We start from the raw sequence: 22,869 nt of genomic DNA on the forward strand, positions 1-22,869 counted from the left end.
GTCATAACAAGCAATGTTCTCTGAACCTGATAAGGCTGTGGTTTGTTAGAAAAAAACCCTACGATAACGAAGTATAGTACAGGTGGATAAAGATTTGTTGTTAATATGAAAGGTATGAAAGCTGAACAAAGAAAACTGTCAGGATAAGATGATTTTAACTTTTAACTGTACATATAAATATATATATGTGTGTGTATGTTGTTGAGAATGAAAGGAAAATATTCCTTCAGATGGCTTTACAAAGGGAAGAGCTAGAAGAAGCAATTTTCATTTTTCTTTTGTAATCTAGGTAGTGTAAAATTATTCCATCTTCACAACCTCAAGGCAAAGAAGACAGCCTGCTTCTGTAGCTATAAAAAACAATCTGTCAGATTTTTTAAAGGAAGTCACAACTGATTTCTCATAAAATAAAAAGCAGGAGGATTAGAGCTTTGCAGTGACAATGAAATCTGCTCAAAACTTTTACAGTGAAACCCAGAGCTCCAGCAAGGTCCTGCTGGATGCACCGATCCTGCAATAAAAGCAGTTTAGATTCTGTAGGTTCAGGGCTTGAACTGCCAAACATTTAGAAGCCCTTATTAATCCAGATTGAAATTTTTGCAAAGGTGCCTATATTTGAATAGAGCTGAAGGTTAACCAAATTAAAACAACCTGCAACATACAATCCTCACACCTACAGCATCTACACAATCCTTGTCCTCCCCTTAGAAAAGTGGTTGCAAGGTGGGTGGAAAAATATTTTTCCGAAAACACATGTACTGTGTCATGTAATGTGTTAAATTTACTATTCTGCCATATTACATGCTACTATGTCCAACTGGCATTCTTTTTGTATACTACCTATTTGCTGTTACAGTTAATTTCTAGCTTTGGGGTGATGTTCAGTTGTTTCCCTTTTGTGGATTTGAATATGATCATAGTCTCCGCAGAGTTTTCAAGAGCCCCAATATTAAGTTATTGGACTACCCTCTAAGAAATTACATGGAATCATAGAATCATAGAATGGTTTGGGTTGGAAGGGACCTCAAAGATCATCTAGTCCCAATCCCCCTGCTGTGGGCAGGGACATCCTCCACTAGACCACGTTGCCCAAAGCCCCATCCAACCTGGCCTTGAACACTTCCAGGGAGGGGGCATCCACAGCCTCTCTGGGCAACCTGTTCCAGTGCCTCACCAGCCTCACAGGAAAGAATTTCTTTCTAACATCTAATCTAAATTGACCCTCCTTCAGCTTGAACCCATTACCCCTTGTCCTGTCACTACACTCCCTCATAAACAGTCCCTCACCATCTTTCCTGTAGGCCCCTTCAGGTACTGGAAGGCTGCAATTAGATCTCCCTGGAGCCTTCTCTTCTCCAGGCTGAACAAGCCCAACTCTCTCAGCCTGTCCTCCTCATAGGAGAGGTGCTCCAGCCCTCTGATCAGCTTCGTGGCCCTCCTCTGGACTCGCTCCAACAGCTCCATGTCTCTCCTGTACTGGGGCCCCCAGAGCTGGACGCAGTACTCCAGGTGGGGTCTCACCAGAGTGGAGTAGAGGGGCAGGATCACCTCCCTCGACCTGCTGGTCACGCCTCTTTTGATGCAGCCCAGGACACGGTTGGCTTTCTGGGCTGCAAGTGCACACTGCCGGGTTATGTTGAGCTTCTCATCAATCAATACCCCCAAGTCCTTCTCCTCAGGGCTGCTCTCAATCCATTCCTCGCCCAGCCTGTAGTTATGCTTGGGATTGCCCCAACCCACGTGCAGGACCTTGCACTTGGCCTTGTTGAACTTCATGCGGTTCGCACAGGCCCACCTCTCCAGCCTGTCAAGGTCCCTCTGGATCGCATCCCTTCCCTCCAGTGTGTCGACCACACCACACAGCTTGGTGTTGTCGGCAAACATGTTCTTCTCTGGGTCTAAAGCCCGGTCTAGTGCCTATGAAAGGACTCTGATGAACTTTTAAACACTAAGCTCAGGGACCTGGAGTAGAATCAAAGGAATTGAGGCAAGGACCTAGCTTTTCTGCTCAGAACTCTTTTGCAAAGGCTGGATCATAGTCTTATTTAGAGCTGAACAAGCTTAATTTGTGCAAGTAGGGTGCGGGGAAATCTTCCAGTACTGCTCACGCTTGGTCATTTGCCAAAACAAAACAGAATCTGTATCCAAACAACTGAGTACTTAAGATCAGGAAATTTATGTCTGTATTTGTTTCTCTAGTAGTTAACATGTTGTGGAAGGCGTGCAAACAATCAGTCCCAAACCTCCTGAGTACAGGCAGTTCTCTGTGCCAAGTTATTCAAAGTCCAGGATAGTATTTAATCTAACAGTTTACAGAGATTGCCATTGTGTTAGGTGCGGACCACCACAGAGAGCTAGCCCAGCTCTAGAGCAGATTAAAAAAAGATTCAGACCTGTCCCTCATAGTTATTGAGAGATTTTAAAGGAACAAAAGGAACAGCAGCCTACAACTACTTGAAGGGCAGTTACAGAGATGGTGGAGCCAAACTCTCCTCGGTAGAGAATGTAACAAGGCAATTGCCACATAGATTTGGGTTGGGCGTTAGGGGAAATACAGAGACACGGTGGAACCTCTGTCCTAGGAGGTTTTAAGAACTTGGCCAGGCAAGGCCATGGCTGGCAACAGTTCTGCTTTGAGGGGACTTCCAAATGTCAACTGGCATTTCTGTGACATGGTGATGTCAGATAGACATTTTCTGTAGGTTTACTTACATAATCTTGTGCTTTTGAAAATCTGTACTTTAACAGGATTTTAACTTTCACAGGAATGGAGACGGAAGAAGTAACCATCTGTAGGAAAGAAAGGATACTCTTCGTGCTTGACTGATACTTTTCCAAGTCTGAGGACAAACATCAAGTAGGTATTTTGTTACTGACTGAAAAGATGTGATGTTCACATATGCCCCAAAGAGGTAACATTCACCATTTTTAACTGAATTGTACCTGGATTTTGTGCATGCACACACAAACCTCAAAATTCAGGGTAGGTGAAATCTAAGGGACATAACTAGATCACATAGAACAGGCTGGCATTCCACTCTTAAAATAAAAAGTGTATTTTCCAGATAGATGCACTGTGCGGATACTACTCATTGCATCCAGGTAGTTACCACACTGCATCTGCCTTTCCTGTGCAAGTGAGAGCAGAGTATGGTTGGTCCTGGAGCAATACATTTGTTTTATTGTATGTAGATGACATTGTCCTTTTGCTTATTTTAATGCAAGTCTCAAAATCAGCTTTGCTGTTAACTATATTATATTTAGAGATACATACGCTTTCATCAAAAAGAAGTTTCCCCCTCATCAAGAAACACGTCATAATTCTCAAAGCCCGAGCACGCAACCTGTCTTCAGCTTGAAGCCCTGTTTTTGCAAACAAGCATCCATTTTCATTTACTTGAGGAAGCTTTGGTCTGGGGAAAGGTGCAGTACTGGTGGCTGACTTATTCTGCTTGCAGTCAAGTGGAAGAAGTCTCACCCAATGTTACTGTAGTAGAAACACAGGGAAGGAACGAGCCATGTAGAAATCTGCACAGTTGCCTGGAGGCCAGAGCCGAGTTTACAGCAGGCTGCTCACCTCTGATCACAACAGACTCTGTAGCAATGCCAAAAATCAACCATTTGTACCAGACTAAACAGAATACTACACCTATTACAAAATAATAATGTGTCAAGAGCAATTTTCTTTAGAAAATTCGTTATTAGTCATGGTGGTTTAAAGGCTTCCTGCACAACTTAAGAAAAAGGGGAAGAGAATATGTTAGAGCAGAACTAGGAACTCACCTACCACATTACTTAATGTTCACTGGAACTTGAAAAGGTACTCAACCATTTCATAAAATGATAACTCGTGTAGCGTTACTACTGTTTTCTTGCCTAGAAAAGGAGATATTATTTATAAAAAAGTAAAAGATTGAGAAAGCAGCTTGGCAAGATGTCCTGTCATGTACTCCAGATTCCTCATTTATAATTTATAATTTCATGAGGCCATTCAGTTTGTAATTTCCTTTCTTCCCTTTTCTATCACCAAAATGTAAGAACAAAGACAGAAATAGTGAGTCAGAGAGAAACTTTTGCTGCTAGATATACCCTCCCCCTGAAACTAGAAACCATATTATGAATTTATCCAGTAAAGCAGAACAAGTTAATTAGGAAGCTAAATCATAGAAGTATTTTGTAGCCTCAATTTTTATACATACGCATTTCTATAGGTATTACATATTTTATAAATTATGTGCCCACCTGAAGCACATGGCAATGGTACCCACCAGAGCTGCATCAGGGAGTTGTCCTGGCTCTGCAGCCTCATAGTGGCTCCACAGAAGTGCTTGTTCACTGAAAGGGAGACACGAGTACTTTCTTTCTGCAGATGAACCAGAAGGAGCTCAGGCTTCCTTAAACGTGTCTGACATTTTCATCTGAATAACCTGTAGTGTACCAGCAGACAGATTAGGCTGCATTTTCATGGCCTGTTTAAACCAGTCTAGATGTAGACGGCAACTGAAATGTGTGATCTCACCCTTCCCCGGCACCCCAGGAGATGTTGCTGCTCCCGGCTTTGCACTGCTGCTTGCGCTCGTGCGTGAGGGAGAGCAAAAAGTGGCCTGGCTGGAAACTATCGCTTTTTGCTGGGTTTTCAGACAGAGCAGCCCCCTGACCTCACTTGCATGAGAGCGCACAAATGCAAGTGTCAGTGCAAGGAGGCATGGGGAAAGCATGGCATGGAGAAGAGGGGTGGGTAGCAACCATCTCTTTCAGCAGCAGCTATAAGTTAGCTCAAACCATTCAAAACAATCACACTTACTCTTCCATGGTATCTCTTCTGTGGGGATTGGAGTACCAGTGAAGCAGTGTCCTTCCTGGCTGGGAACCCGCCCAGGGGCAGATTGCAAAGACCAACCAATTCCTCCACCTTCCTTCAGGGTCTTGATCTGTGGCATACAAAGCTCTTGCCTCAACCTCTCAACTTGTCATTTGTACGTACAGCATGGGCCAACTAGAGACAGCACTTTCAGATTGAGCTGCTAGCAAGGAGGTTAGACATCTAGTGGAAGAAAACATCCATGTTTTACTTTATGAAAAACTTCTCACATTTCCAGTTGGACTTTGGTTCCCTTATAACACACCGGCAATGTAAGAGGCCACACATGGGGTATAGATACTGGATTGTGCTATAAAGGAGCTGTGAACCTAAAAAAGTTTCATCTGCCTGGAACACTTTGGGACAGAAATACATTGCACCTGCCAAAGGGGCAAGGGAAGGATGAAAGGCTAATGCTATAACTCTATGACTTTGTTACTGCAGGTCCTGAAATATTGTTTGGTTGTAAAATTTCACTACTCATGTCCCATGATGAAACATGGGCAAGTCTATATCAAGCAGCCACTGGCTTTCTAGGGATGGAAATACAAGGCTGAATGAGGAAAATTGTTTTAATGTATTGATGACAACTTGCAGTTTGCATGCAACAGAATTGTAGAATATCCATTTTGATAGAATATACATGACAGAATTCAGAAAAGGGAATAATATGCTACCTTATCACCTGTGGGACAAACACTGCCTGTCGATTTGTGTGGCATTTGCATGTACATGCAAGAAGAGAATTTGTAGACATACAAATAGAAAGATAAATGGATTTTGTAAAATCAGAACTCCAGTTTGTACTGACACAGTTCACAATAAAAGACTGAAGAGTGCTTATAGTGGTCCTGTTTTGGTAAGCCTTTAGCTTTTGGAGTGGTTAAGTAACAGTTTTCTTTTTTGCTCTTTGTAAAGGACATGTAGCACTGTGGAGGAAAAGAGAGTGGATTTGAAGTCCATCTTAAAAGCAGTAAGCTTTATCATTTTATCATCATCATTCCTACTGGAAGGCTGTTGCAGAACTTCATTGCTCTTATTATTAGGATTGTTCTTTTAATTTTCAGCCCAAATCAATACACTTTCTGAAATAAAAACAAAAAACCAAACCCCAAAGTTAGTTGTTCAGCTGAATTCTCCTTTGTTCCAAATTAAACTGATTTCATTTTGTCATTTCCCTTAGCAGAAATGACAAACAATTATACAGCAACAGTTTTACCGATGTCCTCTTTATACCCTTTATAGCCCTTTCTGTGTTAGAAGGCATACATCTCACTTGAATTTTCTTGCTTCTAGACCAAAGACAGCCAGTTGTTTCAAACTCCATTCATAGGTCCTATTTTCTGAACCTCTTCTTTCTGCTGCTCTCTCTTACAGCAGCCTCAGAGCGGGGTGCCCTACGCTGGCACACACCTCCCGTAGAAGCCCCTACAGGAGGACCAGAGCACAGAAGTTCTCTCCCATGTGTTTTATATGACATTTTTTGTTAATGCGCCCCAGAATACTATTTCCCATTTTGGCATCACGTTGCTGGCTCCCCTGTAACTTTCTACACCACCACCTTGTTTTCTGCCATGCTGTTTCTCTGCCAGATATTCCCCAATTAGTATTTCTATGTATCATTTCCCTTCCCTGAGCACAGCACTTCATGCTCACCTTTCCTGCAGTATTTATCCTGGAGGTGACATCCATATGCATATCGTCAGTCAGCCTGACTCCTTTATTACAGAAGAAATATGTGGTAGCTCTTCTAGAAAACACTGCTTACAGGTGTGCTGACAATTAGCTACATCTGTAGGGGGAAAAGAGACAGGCAGGGCTGCATATGGTGGAAAAACATTGATCAACAATTATACAATTAAATTGTAGTGTGGATTCAGCAGGCCCTCAAAGCTATTTTATGTTTGTAGATCATTACCTAGAAGTGAACGTACAGGTGTCCTGGAGAACATCACAGAAAGAAGGCAAACTGCACAGTAGATTTATGACAAGAAAAAATGTATGCATTTGTGCTGCACCCCGTGAAACCGATGGATTGCGGCAGAACAGCAGGGCTGTAGGAGTCATTTGCTAGTGAAAAATGTGCAGAGCTGGTTTAAACCTTTCAAAGTACAAAAGGGAACAAGAATTCAAGCTCAGGCATGACAGTTACCATATGCCAGGGTTTTTTTGTGTATTCTTCCTAAAAAACATAGGGCGGGGGGTGGGGAGACCATCTCATTTAGGCATAGGTTGCCCTTATTTGCATTTATGGAAGTGTGCGAAGAACTTCTCCAAGTCCTTTGAGCTCAGGTCACCCACAGAGCAACCCTGATACTCCAGAAAGGACATGTTTTCTCTGTCTGTCCTCCTGCTCACCCAGGGAGGCTAAGCTCAAGCGGTCAGTAGAGCTGCCCTCCTGCCTCCACCACCCGGCAGAATGGGGCAAGGGGGACACACTGTAGATGGTCCAGCTCACACGTTACCAAGGGCACTTCATGAAAAACTTGAAAGCCCGTCCCTGCCTGATATCAGAGCTCCTTCTTATCAGGAGGTGGCACTGCATAAAAGATTGTGCTAATTGCGACAACCCAGCCTTTGTCAGCAATTCTTTGGGAGGTGACAGCATGGAGGAATGGCAGGGCATTTTCACAAGGAAAACTGAGGTACCCCTTTCTGTAGCCAAAACAGTTTTGCATCTGCATAGCTTGATGCATATCATCATCCTACCTGATAATTTCTGCCCACTCTAAGCTGTATTGGCGTATTATCTGCTCTTAGTTTACTTGTAGGAATGGTGTTCAATGGGAAAGGTCTGTCACTTTCTGCAAAACCTACTTTTACGCAATTGATCTGCATGGTCTGAAAACTTCATTTAGAAGGAATAGAAATACCTAGGATAGCAAAATAAGGACTGTTAGAGTAATGGCCCTTATGCATTACTACTACGAGTTTGAGAAATGTAGAGTAAGTTATTTGGTAGGGTAATGTAAAATGGAAGTGGGAAACCATAACAAAAATTTTGTGTCTCAACTATAATCACTCTATCAGTGTCTATCAAAAATTGTTCACCACAAATGACAAAACAAGTGGAATTGTCCCTGCTTATGCATAACTATTATGTTGCATAGTTCATACACCTGATACAATGGAACATAAACTGGGTTTTCAGATTCTTCAGTGACGCTGATAACTATGTATATTTGTGTGTGCACACATGTACATACATACAGATGTACATATGTAAGTATGTACACATAGATAGATATATAAAAACACAGACGCAACATTGCACTTGTAATTTTTTTGCACTTGTAAAGTGTGGGTAAAACCAGCAGCTTAAAATGTCATATCAACTATACACATTTTTCACTTAAAAATTCCTGTGAAGTTGCTTTACTCAAAGTTGTTTTCATTATCATTTTTCTGTGAACTTCTCTTTGCTTTCTTCTGATTCTTGAAGTTAGTATTCAGGTTGAAATACAAAGCATTCCGAATGAAATACAAAGCATGGATCTCACTGAGAGCTTGCATGAACTCAGGGCCAGTGAAATCACATCCTTGAATATTCATGTCCTCAGGGGCTGCCTGTGCCTCAGTATTGAATAGCATCCACAAGTATTTGATTTGCTACTCTCTTTAAAGCCCGTGACAGATTGAAGACACTTGGTCATTGAAACTTCCCTCCAACTCCCTGCTCCTTGTCAGAGGACCACTGATTAACGCCTTAGAGGAAAGATTTATCCTCAAAACTTCTCTTTTCATGATATTGACTCTCAACCTGTTCCTCAAGGCTTGGCAAGAAACATATTCCTGGCCAGAGACTCTCAGATAAATTTAGGATTTGTGTGCAATGACAAAAATTCATATTCTCATCATGATTGCTGCTGCTAAGAGCAAGTGCTGGTGAAGCTGAGAAGAATTTGGCTTGTTGGCTGTCTACGAAACAAATTTAAAGATAGTAGTTCCAAATAAAGACGCTTATGAAACTGAGCATCACCAGACTGTCACTGTCTCTAAAGAAAGCAGTAAACGAAATACTTGCTGACATCCATTAGCTGGACTGGTGGCAGTCTAATCGTGCAGTTTAATGGTTTTAATGGTGTAGTTTAATGGTAACAGACCACCATGGTGGCAGTCTAAGGTGGCCTTGAGGCTGCTTTGGTAAATGCATGGCCTCAATGCATATCGCATCCAGGTATAAGGGTGAGTGTGGGTAAGGTGGATAATCAATATGCCTTGTTCTTGCCAAAGTCACCCAGGATCTCTCTTAAACCAGATACTCTTTAAAGGGGAAAATCCATGTTGATTGTAGCTGAATGTAAATAGCCATTAAAATATTGGAAACAAACTTACAGAGGACAAACAAAACCCAATAAAATAATTTTGTAAAATATAGAGTTACAAAAATACATTCCTATATGTCATTGTGGATCTCTGAAACTTAAACTGAAAGAAGAACCCAAAATCTTCTACCCTGAATGTTATCTTTAAATATTAACTTTCTTCAGCTCACCTGGGTGGTCTTACTCTGTATCTCCAACAAATGCTGCTAGGAATCTTTGTGCTCTCTCCATCCATTTGTTCAGCACTGAACAGTCTACTTTCCCAGGATTTGCCATATTTCTTAGTGATTGCATTTCTTGATTGTTTGCTCATCCTACAAAAAAGTGCCAGATTATAGGAAGTTTTTTTCCCTGTGTGCCTCGGATCAATAGTTGCTGCGCTCAAACTACATCTGCTGAATACCCTGGGGGTATTTAAAAGACGTGTACATGTGATGCTTAGGGACATGGTTTAGTGGTGGACTTGGCAGTGCTAGGTTTATGGTTGGATTTGATGATCTTAAAGGTCTTTTCCAACCTAAATGATTCTATGGTTCTATGAACGACTCTCTGGATTGCCTTGTCAAGCATTATGTAAGTGAGGCTGGATAAACTGATTTTGGGTAGGACTCACTTTCAACACACATCGTATTCCACAATGAAAACTCCTTTTGTAGAGGCTCAATATGCAGAAGATACTGAATCAATTGCAGCAGCTATTGATCATCAGTGCAGATGACTGACTTTGACTTTGCCCCTAGATCCTGTTTAATGCCTTCCATCAAATCCAGTGCTCTTCAGTATCCTTTCCGTACAACAAGAGGGACAAACCCAGCATCACTTTTATGGTTTACAATTGGCCGTGATACTTTTGGCTGATGGACTTGCTACAGATGTAGTAAGTAGAGACTCATACAGCCTCTGATCCAGCCCTCAGACAAGGACCTAAACTCACACTATCATGATCAAGTACTCCGTCCGTAACTTGAGTCACTGCGCCTGGGATCACGATGGTTCTCTGTCTTACCACTATGGATAATGACTGATCTCTGCAAATCAGAAAATCACAAGCAGAACAGTCAGCTGGAAAGACATAAGTTACTTGTAGGCAAAATAACTTGCTTACTACATTCATAAGACAATCTTTTGGAAGACAATCTCTTTCTGACTGCAGCCTGGCTATCTTATCCCAGAGGCCAAAACAGATGGCATGAAGGTCTCCTTGTACTGTCTGCTGCCTGGCACACATCTGTCACCAGACTTCAAAGTACAGGGATACTTTCTATCTTTTCTAGAAGTGTGTCAATATGAAAAACTGGCAAGGCAAATCTGATCTAGGCCACTGACCTTTGAAAGAATTATACTTTGAACTTTGCCATTAGTCACCCGGCTCAGACAAGCAGTGACGCAGTGACTGGCTGATGCACTGGGTGTTCATTATTTGCACCACCATGAAGACAACATCAGTTTGTGCGGATACAAACCAGCATGTGAGCATGAAAAGATATTATTTACCTTAAAGCTGCTGTAGTTCTTCTAGGTGTCATCAGTGTGGAGTTCATGGCTCAGCCTCCGTGCTCACTTTCTTGCTCCCTCCATCACCTTCAGATCTGAATTATGAAGGAACAAGGAACAGATGGATGCCACTGCTTTCACCGTTGTGTGAAAGCATGAAAAGGCACAGAGCACACCGCCAGCACTTACCAGCTTAAAGGTTCCTCTGTCATGCACAGGAGATGCACATACATCTACAGCAGGGTCATCCTGCACCCTGATGCCCACTAGATCAGTGCTGGCTTTTTCCAGGGGAACAGTAAAATTCCACAGCTGAGTACAGGTTTTACTCTACAAGGGCAAAATAAATTGGGAAAGGAAGAAAACACTGGCAAAAGGGTAAAGGATGGGGAGAGAGGGTTTTTGAAGTCTGATGGATGACTCAGTTTATTTGGCCTTGCATACTGCTGATATGCTCCCTATTTAAAATTTGTACTGAAAGTTCTTCACCTGTAACTCTTTTCAACACTATCAACACTAGTAATAAAATTTATAAAATCCTAATCTTCCAGTCAGTCTTTCTCACTCCCTATAATTTCTATGCTCTGGAGGGCAAAGAGTGAGCCTATGAATCCACCTCACACAATTTTCTTACTCTTTGGAGTTTGGGAACCTTACCTTTTTTTTTTTTTTTTTTCCTTTTCTTTTTTTTTCTTTTCTTTTTTTCCTGTCTGAGATGACATGAGTGTGAGCCATATGATCCCTGTTGTTTTCTTTTTCCAGCTGTTCCATGTATGGTGAAAATGACTCACATGAAGGACCGTAAAGATGTACTTGTGGCTTGCTAAGAGGAAGTTTTTCCACTTTTTTTTTTTTTTAAATTTGCTGTTTTTAAAAGGAATTCATTAATTCTCCTGCTTCATTGGCACATCAGGAAACTGATGGGTCCAGTTTCTCTGTGCACCAAACTATGACAAATCTTACCAAAGTTGTTAGACATCCATACAATCCTGGTCATCATCATCTATGCCATGGAAGCTTGCAGAGAACTGAATCAGTGAATTTTGAGGCTGTCATGGAAGAAACTGGGACTCAATTGATGTGTAAATATTCAAGACTAGCCCTACAGTAAATGAAACAGTTCAGAACTTATCATGCTCTTTTAGCTGTCTCCGAATGTGCTGGACTCAAGCTTTCAGCTGGCATTAATTTCTTCTTGATATCGGGTCTTATTGTCAGTTACTGATGTATTTAGACAGAAAACAATAAATATCTTTTTCTTTGTTAACAAGCTTGCCAGCATGACATAAGGGCTCATTTTTTTAAAACTAAGATTTCTCTATTTGTCTCTAAAATGTGTTTTTCAGTTCTGGAGGACAGAACTGTAATCCTATAATCCTTTTATATTTTGCCATCTTAGGAGTTTACTGGCATACCTTATATTTATGGACATCCCATAGCGAATAAACTACACATAACATTACACACACACACATCCCCCACACCCCCCCAAACCATCAGTGGTCTGGCCAGTGTCAGAGCCACAGTGAAAAAGAGACAAACTAGAGGAAAAGCAAGCATCTGAGGATGGAAATGCTTCTGTATGGTCTAGATGGTGAGACAGGAGAAAATGTCTTTGTTTCTCTATGATAAGGTAAAGGTTTATTTTCTTTAGCATTACAGGTAAAGTTGACGTTCTAACACAGAAATCGCGGGCTGTATTTTTCAGGAAGAAGATTGTGTGCTAGGGATGCCAGTTTATTAGAATTACATTCCCTCACGCTTCACTTTCACTCTCTACTGAGTGTCAGGGTCCGGTCTTTGGAGGACAAGTGACTTGCTAGACCACGGCTCCCTCCTTTCTCTGCACCCCTGGGATTTATGAAAGGTACAAAGCTGCCTTTCAAAATCTGCTCTGCTTTGCAGTTATATATAGATCACTTGCTTTAATCATAGTGGCCACAAGAAACAAGCTTTTGGAAAATATTCATGTTATATTCATTCATAAACATATTTTATATGAGAACAATGTTCTTCAGTTAAGAACTTTAAAGTTGCAAAATAAATACTTTAGCATTGAACTAAGGCTGTCCAACCTCCTGCTTCTTCTCTCTTCCATTCATACCATGCCTGTGGGAAGTAATCTCCTTAAGTTCAAAATGGTACAATCTTAGGCCGTGACAAATTATTTTTCTTATAGGAACATACTTCATCTAGTACACAGCCAGATAGAGCTGAATGAGTGAGCAGCTATTCAATAGACTGCTTTCTTCTCCCTTAGCATCAAGCCCCAAGGTCTATTAACATCACCAGCCAAACCCTAGTAAAAGGGCCATTATAAATTTTCCCGGGGGTTATCGCTGGCAGTCATCCCTACAGTATCTTGGTGAATCATCAGCATGTTCTGGCCTAATTTAAGATTTTTAGGCCTGATGTTTTGTGACTACTTAACATTGCACAGTTCCATTCATTTCAAACGCAGCCACAAATGCTGCAGCACTGTCACACGTCAGTCTCCTTAAACAAGGTGCTCAGAAAATTAAGAATCCAAATTTGCAGCTATTTATGAAAAAATTTGGCTTAAATGACTTACCTCACATAACAGAAATCTGTTGTATAAGTAAGATCAAGTTACTTGGTATCATATTTGTCTTTTACAGATAATTAAAAAATAATATACTTGAGGCTAATCAAACTCTCCATCCACCTCTCCACCTGCCTCTCTGCCTTGACAACGTGTGAACCTGCTGGGCAGTTTCAGCCCAATTTCACGGGAGGTCAGTGATGTCAAAGGTAATTAACACTCTTAAGATTGCATGCATTTGGGTAGAGGTGGGGACCCAGACTGGGCTCAGGCACAAGCAGCAGCCATTTGCTTAGGCAAACAGAGAAGCTGCAGAAGAAGCAGAAAAAGGGCTTTAAGGAATGGAAGGCTAGAAACTACAGGAAAACAGGTTTTGCTAGTTCTGTAGTTCATGGAAAGATTTATTTTTCCATGGACTTGCATACATCCCAAGCTTTTTAGGTAGAGCCCCTCTTTTTTTATTAATCTCCTTCACTATACAACCCTAATTAACTCCCAGAGAAAGCTTAGGGAAAAAAAGAATAAATATCTTTAAAGACTGCACGAGAACCGTATATATGTCAGCAGGAAAGGTGAGGATAGCAAATTAAACCTGCACGAGGCTGCCTTAATTCTGCCATTCCCTACCTCATACGTGTTTGGTGCTTGAACCTTAGAAACCTTGCTTTTAACAAGGTGTTTTGCAAATCTAATTTTTACACATACACAGATGGGAGCCGCAGGACCAAGAGTGTGTGCAAAGCATTTCTAACTGCAATATCATTCCTGCAGTCGAGAGTTTGAAATATAGAGTTCTTCACATTGTCCTATTAGTGAATTGCTAAATCTGGCATATTTTAAATTCACAGTTTGACTATATTATTTGAAAGCAGGAAACAATAACTGAATTTGCTTTTAGAAATACTTAAGTGATAGCAGGATGGGCTGAGCATGCTTTTTCATGTTGATGCAGCTGGGTCCTGAGTTAAAAAACTTACTTCGTGGATTTCAAATAACACATTTAATGTCTTGCATTTTGAAAGAACTGAACAGGCAGGGTTTCACTGATTTCAACAGACTGACTTACAGATAGCAAAAGGGCAACAAAGTTCTATTTGTACAATTTTTTTCTAGTATTCTTCATTCTCACAGGAAAAACATTAGACTTTTAAATTTATCGTTTCCTCATTCAGGAACTAGATGATAATTGACTGAAGGAAAAAATATCCCACAAGATATCTGTAGTTAATCAGTGTTGTAATATATGAGCCCAGTGAGTAGGACACGGCGGTAAGCAAGATGTAAGCCTTTAAGCTGCACATACAAAATACGCTTGTACGAAGGCAAGTGTTAATTACACATACGTCTGTGCCTGTCTTTCTCTCCATATATGTGTATGTACACTTCGTCGTGTGCAGAGATTAATTAGGGAAGAAGCCATTCTGAGGAAAGAAGAATTCCAAGGTCCTAGATCAACGTTCAAGGCAAATACAGACAGTCCCGGGCTCTCACAGACTGCAATGCTCTGGGCTCCGGGGTCCAGGTCACCGTGACGAATTTGACATATGCTAATGTAGGTCTGGAAGCCTAAGGTTGAAATTTGCATCTGTGCATGACTAGGGCAGGAATTAAAATAATACCTAGAGAAAAGCAGAAATAAAATGGTGGTGCAGGGAGCATACAAATGGGTCAGATGGAGCTTTGGCAAAGTGAAACACCTGGCATATATTGGAGGTGCCTTACTGACTAAATGGGTTAAATCGTTACAAATCCTTTTGAGTCCTGTCTTGTGGCTGAGGGTTTTGACTCAATCTGATGGCAGAGGGAATGAAAACATCATTCGGTGGCAACAAAATCATGTGTGCCTGAGAGGTTTTCTCTCTCCTGTGATGCCTGGACTCTGGGATTTAGCTAGGAAGGGTTGGTTTGAAAAGCATGGTAAGCATCACACAGGAATTCATGCCCTAAATCTCCCAGCAGCTCTGGCCTTGCCCCCTGCCATCAGGAACCCTACTCAGAAGTGCTGTCTCTCTCTTGAGAAATAAGGTTTTCCTGCTCTGTTTTCCCACTAGCAGAAACAGCCATAACATCGGAATGAATAACACGGGAATTGCAGGCAATGTTTCCTGATTTGCCTAAAGAGAGAAAAATGCATGGGGAATAACTGACAAAGGAAAGGAGAAGTTGTGAATGACAGTGACATATCAAAGCATTCACTTAAACATTTGATGGTTTTAACCCTCTGTGAAATTCCAGATGGGGACTTGAAAGCAAGAGAGTCTGCCGCCCGCAGCCAGGTCAGTACTTCATCTTTTCTAATGAGGTGGCATCACTCAACCGGACAGAAATAGACTGCTCCTCCACAGAATCTAACAGCCAAGCAAAATCCACAGGAGTTCCTTATAGTTCATAAATACGGTCAGGCTACAAACCCATGATTTAAAGGCCTTTAAAATCACTGATTATTTGGGCATCTCCTGTGATAAACTGTCACACGATTTAATTATCTTCCGCAGCATCAATTTAGCACGATCCCTCGAGACATGCCATTGAACTCTGTCTTCACACTGAGCGAATGGTTCAATTACATCCTTTTCAGCCCTTTGGACGCAGAGGAGAGGCACATTTGTCAGTCACACGCCCCACTGAAGTACCATACTTCAGTAGTCATCTTTGGCAACTTGTCCTTGCCGCTGTTTTTTTGCATCTGTGCCAGCTACGAGCCCCGTGCCCCATCAAAGAGCAGAAACCGAGGCGGAGGAGAGCGGAGGAAGCCCCCAGGCACACACTTGCTCTGCCTGCTCTTTGCCTTCTTCCCTGTCACACCTTCCTGTTCCTGCCTGGAAAGCAGTTTCCGAAGGGAGAATATTTCCACCTCGTTGCCTTGCGTAACCTGCTGGTAGTTACGGAAAGAGGCTAGGAAAGCATTCAGAGATACGAATGCTTAAGCAAGGCTTCATTCCCACACATTGCACAGGGACCCCGCTCCGCCCGTTTGATCCTGCAGTAAAGTTGCATAGCTGGTACGCAACAACCTCCGTGAATTTTGTGATGACAGCAGCTCACAAAATCTTGTGAGACCATAGGAACAGCATATGGTCTCACTGCAGAATAAAACAAAGCTGAGCAACCCCTCCTACACACCCACTACCCCTCAGTTCATAACAGAGCAAGAGAAAACTGTAAGGTGAAGATACTCTACAGCTGAATGCCTGGGATTAAGAACCCAGAACAGCAAAAGAGAAACCGCAAACTTTTTCTGGTGTGGAGACGTTTATGAAGAAACCTTACACCTGAGCGGGCCAAACTTCACAACAGCTTGGCTCCAGACCTGGTGTTGTGGCTCAGGGTTATCTCTGCTTATCACAGGGAATGTTGTTTTGAAAGAAGCATCCTGTTTTTTCTGAGGTCCTCGCCGTTCCCAAGGTTGTCCTTTAATCCCGCAGCACGGGTTAATTCTGCCTGGCTGAGGGGAGCGCACCAGCAGCGCAGGAGGTTGGGGCTGGGCAGCCAGGCCCTGCACATGCCCTTGCTTTAGCTAGAAGTTGCACAGACTCCTGCTGGGTTTTTGAGAAAGCCTGATCCTCCTCGTAAGGGGAGCAAAGCCAACGCTCACATGCTGGAAAAATCATTAAAAGCAACAAGGTCGGCAGGAGCCCGACAAAAAAGATTTTTGCCTTTCCAAAATTCAAAAGATCCCTGGAAATAACTGAACAACAATCGAGGTAGCGGTGCTGAGCAAGCTTCCAAACAGCTCTGGGACTCGAGACAGCAGATGGATACAGGGAGATGGGTGCATTAGGTCTGCAAAGTCAGCACTACCCTGTTCCCTTGCTTGGTTGAATTCCTGTAAAGGAAATTCTTCTCCCAGTACAGTTTGAGCATCAGTGGTTTTGTGGATAATCCACTAAATTATTGTTATTAATATTACGGTTATTATCTTTAAAGGGCCTCTCAACCAAGCTCTATCTCATATCTTACATGGCTTTCAGAAAATTATTTAAATTTGTTACTTTCCATCAGTATGAATCACAGCTTGCTTAAGTGCATAAGGAGTATGGCAAGGAGAAAAGTCATTTATGTGAGGGAAGCGGTCAATTACTCCATTGATGTGTGCTGGTTTATAGGCCTTTCACTGCCAATCAGCATCACAGCTTTTCCTCTCTTTTTCTGAACAAGTGCACATTATTTCATGCAGTTCAACTGATTTTAGCCTGACAGCACTCTGTAAATAAAGCTGTCCCTTGTCAAACAGTTAACTTCTTTCCCTTTGCACATCACCTCTGAATATTGCCGGAGAAATACGCAGCCACCGTCGGTGGTTATTGGCCCAGCCAGGCACCAGAAGGCAATCTGACCATCTCCATTTCACTTCAATGCAAAACGCAGCTGGAGAACAAGAAGTGTATTTGCAGCCTGGGAGCTATCTCAAAGCAGAGCAAGGTTCACGGTATCCTCCTCTGGAGCCTTTGGGCAGGAGGCAAATTCCAATTACTTGGTACAAAGTTGAGTTATTTTGAAATGTGAAGACTGAAAAGGGATTTGGTTTTGTGGTCTTTTGTGGGGTTTTTTTTTTTTTAAAGAATAGCTAAGTGAGAAGCAATCTGATGGGGAAGCAGCAGCAGTCTCATCACTCCGGCACCAGTTTTATCTGCACTGCCCGTTGAGTGTTTTGTTGCAATATTTCTTAGCTAGTGGTTTCAGCAAAGGTTCCTGTTCAGCTAATAGAGACATAACCATATAAGCTGCTGAAGACCCGTTCCACTTAGAGAAAGGGCTCTTGAATCTCTGAAACAGCCCCTGTTGCACCAGAGACCTCTGTTTATGCAAACTGCCCTAGTCTCTGGCAAAGGCTGTGCTGAAAACAACAGGAGAGTGTTGTGTTCCTCCGGACAGAAAAAGAAAAATAAAAGCAGCATTCAACCAGGACCTCCTCAAGAGGGTCTCGCCTGAGTGAAACGGTGCTGGAAACTCATAAAAGCTTTGCTGTGTCCTACCCAGCTGGGAAATGCGCTCGCTGCACAAGAGACAACTTAGTTCATTCACGCTGTACAGCAACATACACATTTTTCCAGCTCAGTGACTCTTGATATGCAGACATGGGTAAAGCCAGAGCGGGGAAGCAAGCTGAAATGTTGTCTGCATTCAGGCTTTTAGCTCTAAGACAATATTATCCAGTGATCAGGCTACTGCTGTCCAGACCCAGCTGTTATTTTTGGATTTGCCCTTTTCCAAGTTTGTGACATCAGACAGTTACTGAAATTCAATGTGCCTCAGTTCCTTCATCTATAAAGTGGGGGTGAAACACACATTTAAGTATGAAGTCAAAATGTTTTCAAAATGCTGGGGTATTTTCCTAAGAATGACTCCGAAAAAGCAAACTATTTCTGCCTTACAAGCTACCATTAACTTGTAAGTTGACCTGTCATCTCTTCAAACATGTGGGTGGCAGAATTTTTTTGTGACTAAGTTTTTATTTTGTCCACCAGGAAACTTTTTCTTAAAGTGTTGATGGTAAACGGTTCAAAGTATTATGAGAATTGTCTTTACTTGTCCTTACGATGAGCTAAACTTTGTCCTTCTGCCCAGAGAGAGATGAAACCAGTCAAATTGGGGATTTCTGAATATATTTCAATTTTATTTCAAAAGCAGAGACAGGGGATGAAAATTGCAAGCACTGTTAGAGAAACCAAACGTTTCCGTACTTTGCAGCCTATTTAAGACTTGCCTGCTGAGCTTTTGGACTGTAGCATCAAGTTAAATGACACTCAGTATGCCTATTTGACCAGTGGTTTAAGGTGAGGAAGGATGTAGAAGGATTTTATGATCAAATGTAGCAGGTGCATAAGAAACAAGAGAATCCTAGGGTGTAATAATATTGCGGGAATTGTTATAGAATAATTTAAAAGTGTAATTGGCAGAGGCATTGTCTGACCTGGTCAACAAGGGAAAGTTATGTATTCAATTATAAGTTAAAATCAATATATGTGAAAAGAAGTCCTAAGGTATGTCTTTAAAAAATACAAAGGTAACACTAATCAAAAAAGATAAAGACAGTCTTTTGGACACTGAGAATTAGGTTCACTTGCTCAGGTACATCATTTACTTATGAACTGTGTCACAACAGTGCTTAACATTGCTGAATTCATCATATCGCTTAGCTCTGGCAAACTTACACACCAATGAATAAGCTTTATAGGTGAATATTTGCATTTAAAAAAATCCAATAGATAACCTTTTCTAATCCAGCCTACCTTTTTATACGCATGGTCTCTTTGCTGGTTTATCAAAAGCAAAAAAAAAAAAAAAAAAAGCATGCCTCCAAGGCTTAAGTGGCAGAGCAGAGCCCATGTGAGGCTGCAGGCATCAACCTCGCGGGAGAACGCCTGTGCTGGCCTGATCTGGGAGGTCAGCTCCCAGAGGGACTGGGTGGCAGCAACTCCAGTACTTATTAAACACATTCGTTTACAGCTCCTAGGACTACTTCACACCTCTCGCTCCACCAAACAAAGGAGCGAGCCCCGTTTATTAGAAGCTAGCGAACACCGCAAGCTGGTATCTTCAAAGCTTCCTGGCCCTTGTGCTCAGGAGCATCGGGGTCAGCAAAGCAGGGCTTGGCTGCTGGCATCAGAGAGTCTCCTTAATGTTTTCAGGAATGGTGTAAATCTTCTTCATAACAAAACTTGAAATTAAAGTCCTTATAAATGAACATTCCCCCCCCCAAAATAACAGCAAAGATATTCCAGAAGAGGATGCTGAAGGTATTTTAGCAACACAGCAAGATGTCTGCAGCATAGCTCAGCTCTGCCTTAACCTGTGGCATCCAGAACGTGTCTAGTTTAATCTGCTATTTTCCCACAGCTTGTCCCTTGGCTTCCTCAGCCATCACAGCCCTATATTTACACAGCTGCCTCTGAAGCTGTAAGTCAGCAGCAGTGATTGTTGCACAAATAAATGGAATGTGGATGTTGCCAAATATCACTTATCGTAGTTTTCCTCCTCCTCCTTAAGTAATTTATATTTTGGCACTAACAGGCTTCCTGAAAATTAAAAAGAAAGTACTTTCCGCTGTGTTTCATGCATAATGCATATCTGTTTTGGCAGAAAAATTTTTGAATAGCTTTAGGATGGGAGAATATTCAGATAAGAGAAGTTTCAGCATAATGCAGCAAGAGCCAGTGTCACATCGAGCCCAGGTACGCGTTACCTACCGCCCGAGCCACAGAGCCTCCTCTGCTCCCAGCCCTGCACACGGCCATTCAGCTTTAGCTGGAGAAACACGTCCTGCCAGGTCAAGCTCATTAACACAATCTAACACGTAGGGGCCAGGCTCAGCAGTCGCATTTGCTTTTCTCCCTCTTTCAGTCATACCCTATGGTGCTCAGGTTATCAGAATAGCAAAACAGCTTTTCACAGCTTAAGGATGCATTGTAAAACATGACATTTTTTCAGCAGCATTTTGATGATCCCTTCTGCTGGAAGTCAATTGATATGACGGACCTCCAACATCTGTTTTCTTAATTTCTTTTCTTAGTTACACCAGTTGCAATAAAGGAATTGATGCCATTGTTTGCCTCTGGAGGTGGAAAATAGCCCCTGCATGCAAAATGAACACTGTGCAACAGGGAACACCATGCACTGAATATGGAAGGCAGATCAGGATGAAGACATATCTTTGTTCCAAAATTAAGTTATCAAAAGTCTCTGAAGCTACAAACGTTGCCATAAATAGAACAACATCCTGCATTACTAGAGACTTCAGAGGAGTCTGTTTCACAGTACTTCATTCCTCTAAAAGTAGAGATAGGGGTAGACAGGGTTGTATCAAGTTCAATAACACAAGAGGTGTGTTATTGAAAGCAAGAAATATCCAGGTATCCATTTAGCAGCATTGAAACTACAGAGTCCAGAGTTATTTAGGCTGGAGGAGTCACTGTGTCACCGAAATCCGGGAATAAACCTCGTAACACCAATGTAGGGTTAAAAGGCAGGCAGCACCTCTTTATTGCAGCGCTGGATGCATGGGGGATAGCTCCACCCAACGTTCATGCCAGGTGATCACCAACACACAGGTTATGTGGGATCAAAACATACATATTCATCATTTTTCTCAGAAAAGGCAGTCCTATGATAATAATTTCTTAGAATCCATTTCCATATTCTCCTCCCTGTCACGCATACTCAGTGATTTGAGTTGGTGGTCCTCAAGGGTCTCTGGTGGTCGTCAGTGGTCTTGCACCGGTGACCGCTGGATGACCCCCTTCATGCAGGCATGCGCAGTATCCTTGTTGTAGGTGCACCTGTCCATAGCAACTTACTTCATAAGATTAATATCTCCAAACCTATTGTTCAGTTTGGTAGGGACTGTACATGGAACAGAGCAGCGTTGTACCTTGCCATGGTCAGTTAGCTTCATTACCTATTACCTTGGTTACGAACTAATTATCTCAACCTGATTCTATAGTTTCTGTTTCACGGCCCCTATCCCACGGTTACAACTGACATCAGGTTGCCCAGGGCCAGCCCCTCTAACACATCCCTTGGAGGGGCATACCTCCTGGGGTACCCGTGCCACTGTGGGATCACCCTCAGGGTGAAACATTCTGCTTTCTATCTGCAGTTTCTCTTGTTGCAACTTGTGTCTGTTGCCTCTTATCACTGTGCACCTTCAGGAGAAGTCTGACTCTATCTTCCCTATGCCCTCACGTTAGGCAGGGGTGTAGACGTAGTCTTTACGCTAAACAAACCCCATTTTATAGGTAAACCCATTCAGCAGTTTCTAGCATTGAAGGCATTCGTTCTTTCCCCACTCTGCTCCCCTCCCCAGAACACAAAAGCTGTCAAGACAATTTGCAGAGGTTGAGTGTGAAGAAATAGCACATCAGGAGAAAAGAGGGTCATAAGAAACCAGAAGCACCTCAGTCTCACCCTTCCTTTTAGCAAATGCCTTTGGCAGTTACAGCTGTGCCAACCAAGGATAAAGATAAATCTGAGCACATTTGATCAAAACTACTGCAGCAGGAAGCAGCCTGCTTGCAATCCCACTATGTTTTATTACAGCCTCACTGAGCCACACAATCTGTCAAGTTTTGGTCAGGGTCAGTGTGTGGGTGGAAAAATTGAAGGAGAAAGTAGCAGTACCTGCTGTGGGAAGAGGTGTCAGCTCTCCAGAATTTTATCTCACATGATGAGGTATTGAAACACTGCTGTCACACCGCGCTTGCGGAGTACTGCAACACTGTTGGGGATATAAACATTTAGATCCAGCAGGTTTGTGCTACAGACCCTGAACCGATAAGATCCCTCCCACACAGGGCAATGCAGGGTTAGGTGGGATGCCCCAAACCTTGGGTCTTCATCTTTTGGGGCTCCAGATGCAGCAGCGGAAGCTGCTGGGCAGGGGGTCACCCTGGAGCTAGGACCTTCAGCAGCACCAGCAACTCGACACATGTCTGAGGGAGGACTGGTGACTTTCATAGGTTAGCAAACCTATCTGCAAAGAAATTTTTCCACTTTGTTTCCCCATCAGTCCTAAAATTGTGTACTCTTTGCCTTCCTTGCAGCCTGAGCACCAGTCTGCATGCAGGTAGCCTGCAAGACTATCTCAGGCTCGGCTGCCAGGCAGACGCAGGAGCTGTGAGCACTGC

The 22,869-nt window shown here is 42.4% G+C and overlaps 2 long non-coding RNA genes across 2 annotated transcripts in view; one reads left to right on the top strand and one right to left on the bottom strand.

Moving 5' to 3' along the window:
• The window catches only part of LOC142600462 (uncharacterized), a 133,553-nt gene that overhangs the window by 23,421 nt on the left and 87,263 nt on the right, over positions 1 to 22,869 (top strand). The window lies entirely within an intron of this gene.
• Positions 5,472 to 11,375, bottom strand: LOC142600463 (uncharacterized). The gene is made up of 3 exons (XR_012833956.1): positions 10,681 to 11,375; positions 6,518 to 6,653; positions 5,472 to 5,946 (listed from the first exon to the last, which is right to left on the bottom strand). It is a non-coding gene; the product is annotated as an uncharacterized LOC142600463 (long non-coding RNA).

Source organism: Balearica regulorum, chromosome 2, assembly GCF_011004875.1.
Source record: "Balearica regulorum gibbericeps isolate bBalReg1 chromosome 2, bBalReg1.pri, whole genome shotgun sequence".
NCBI lineage: Eukaryota > Metazoa > Chordata > Aves > Gruiformes > Gruidae > Balearica > Balearica regulorum.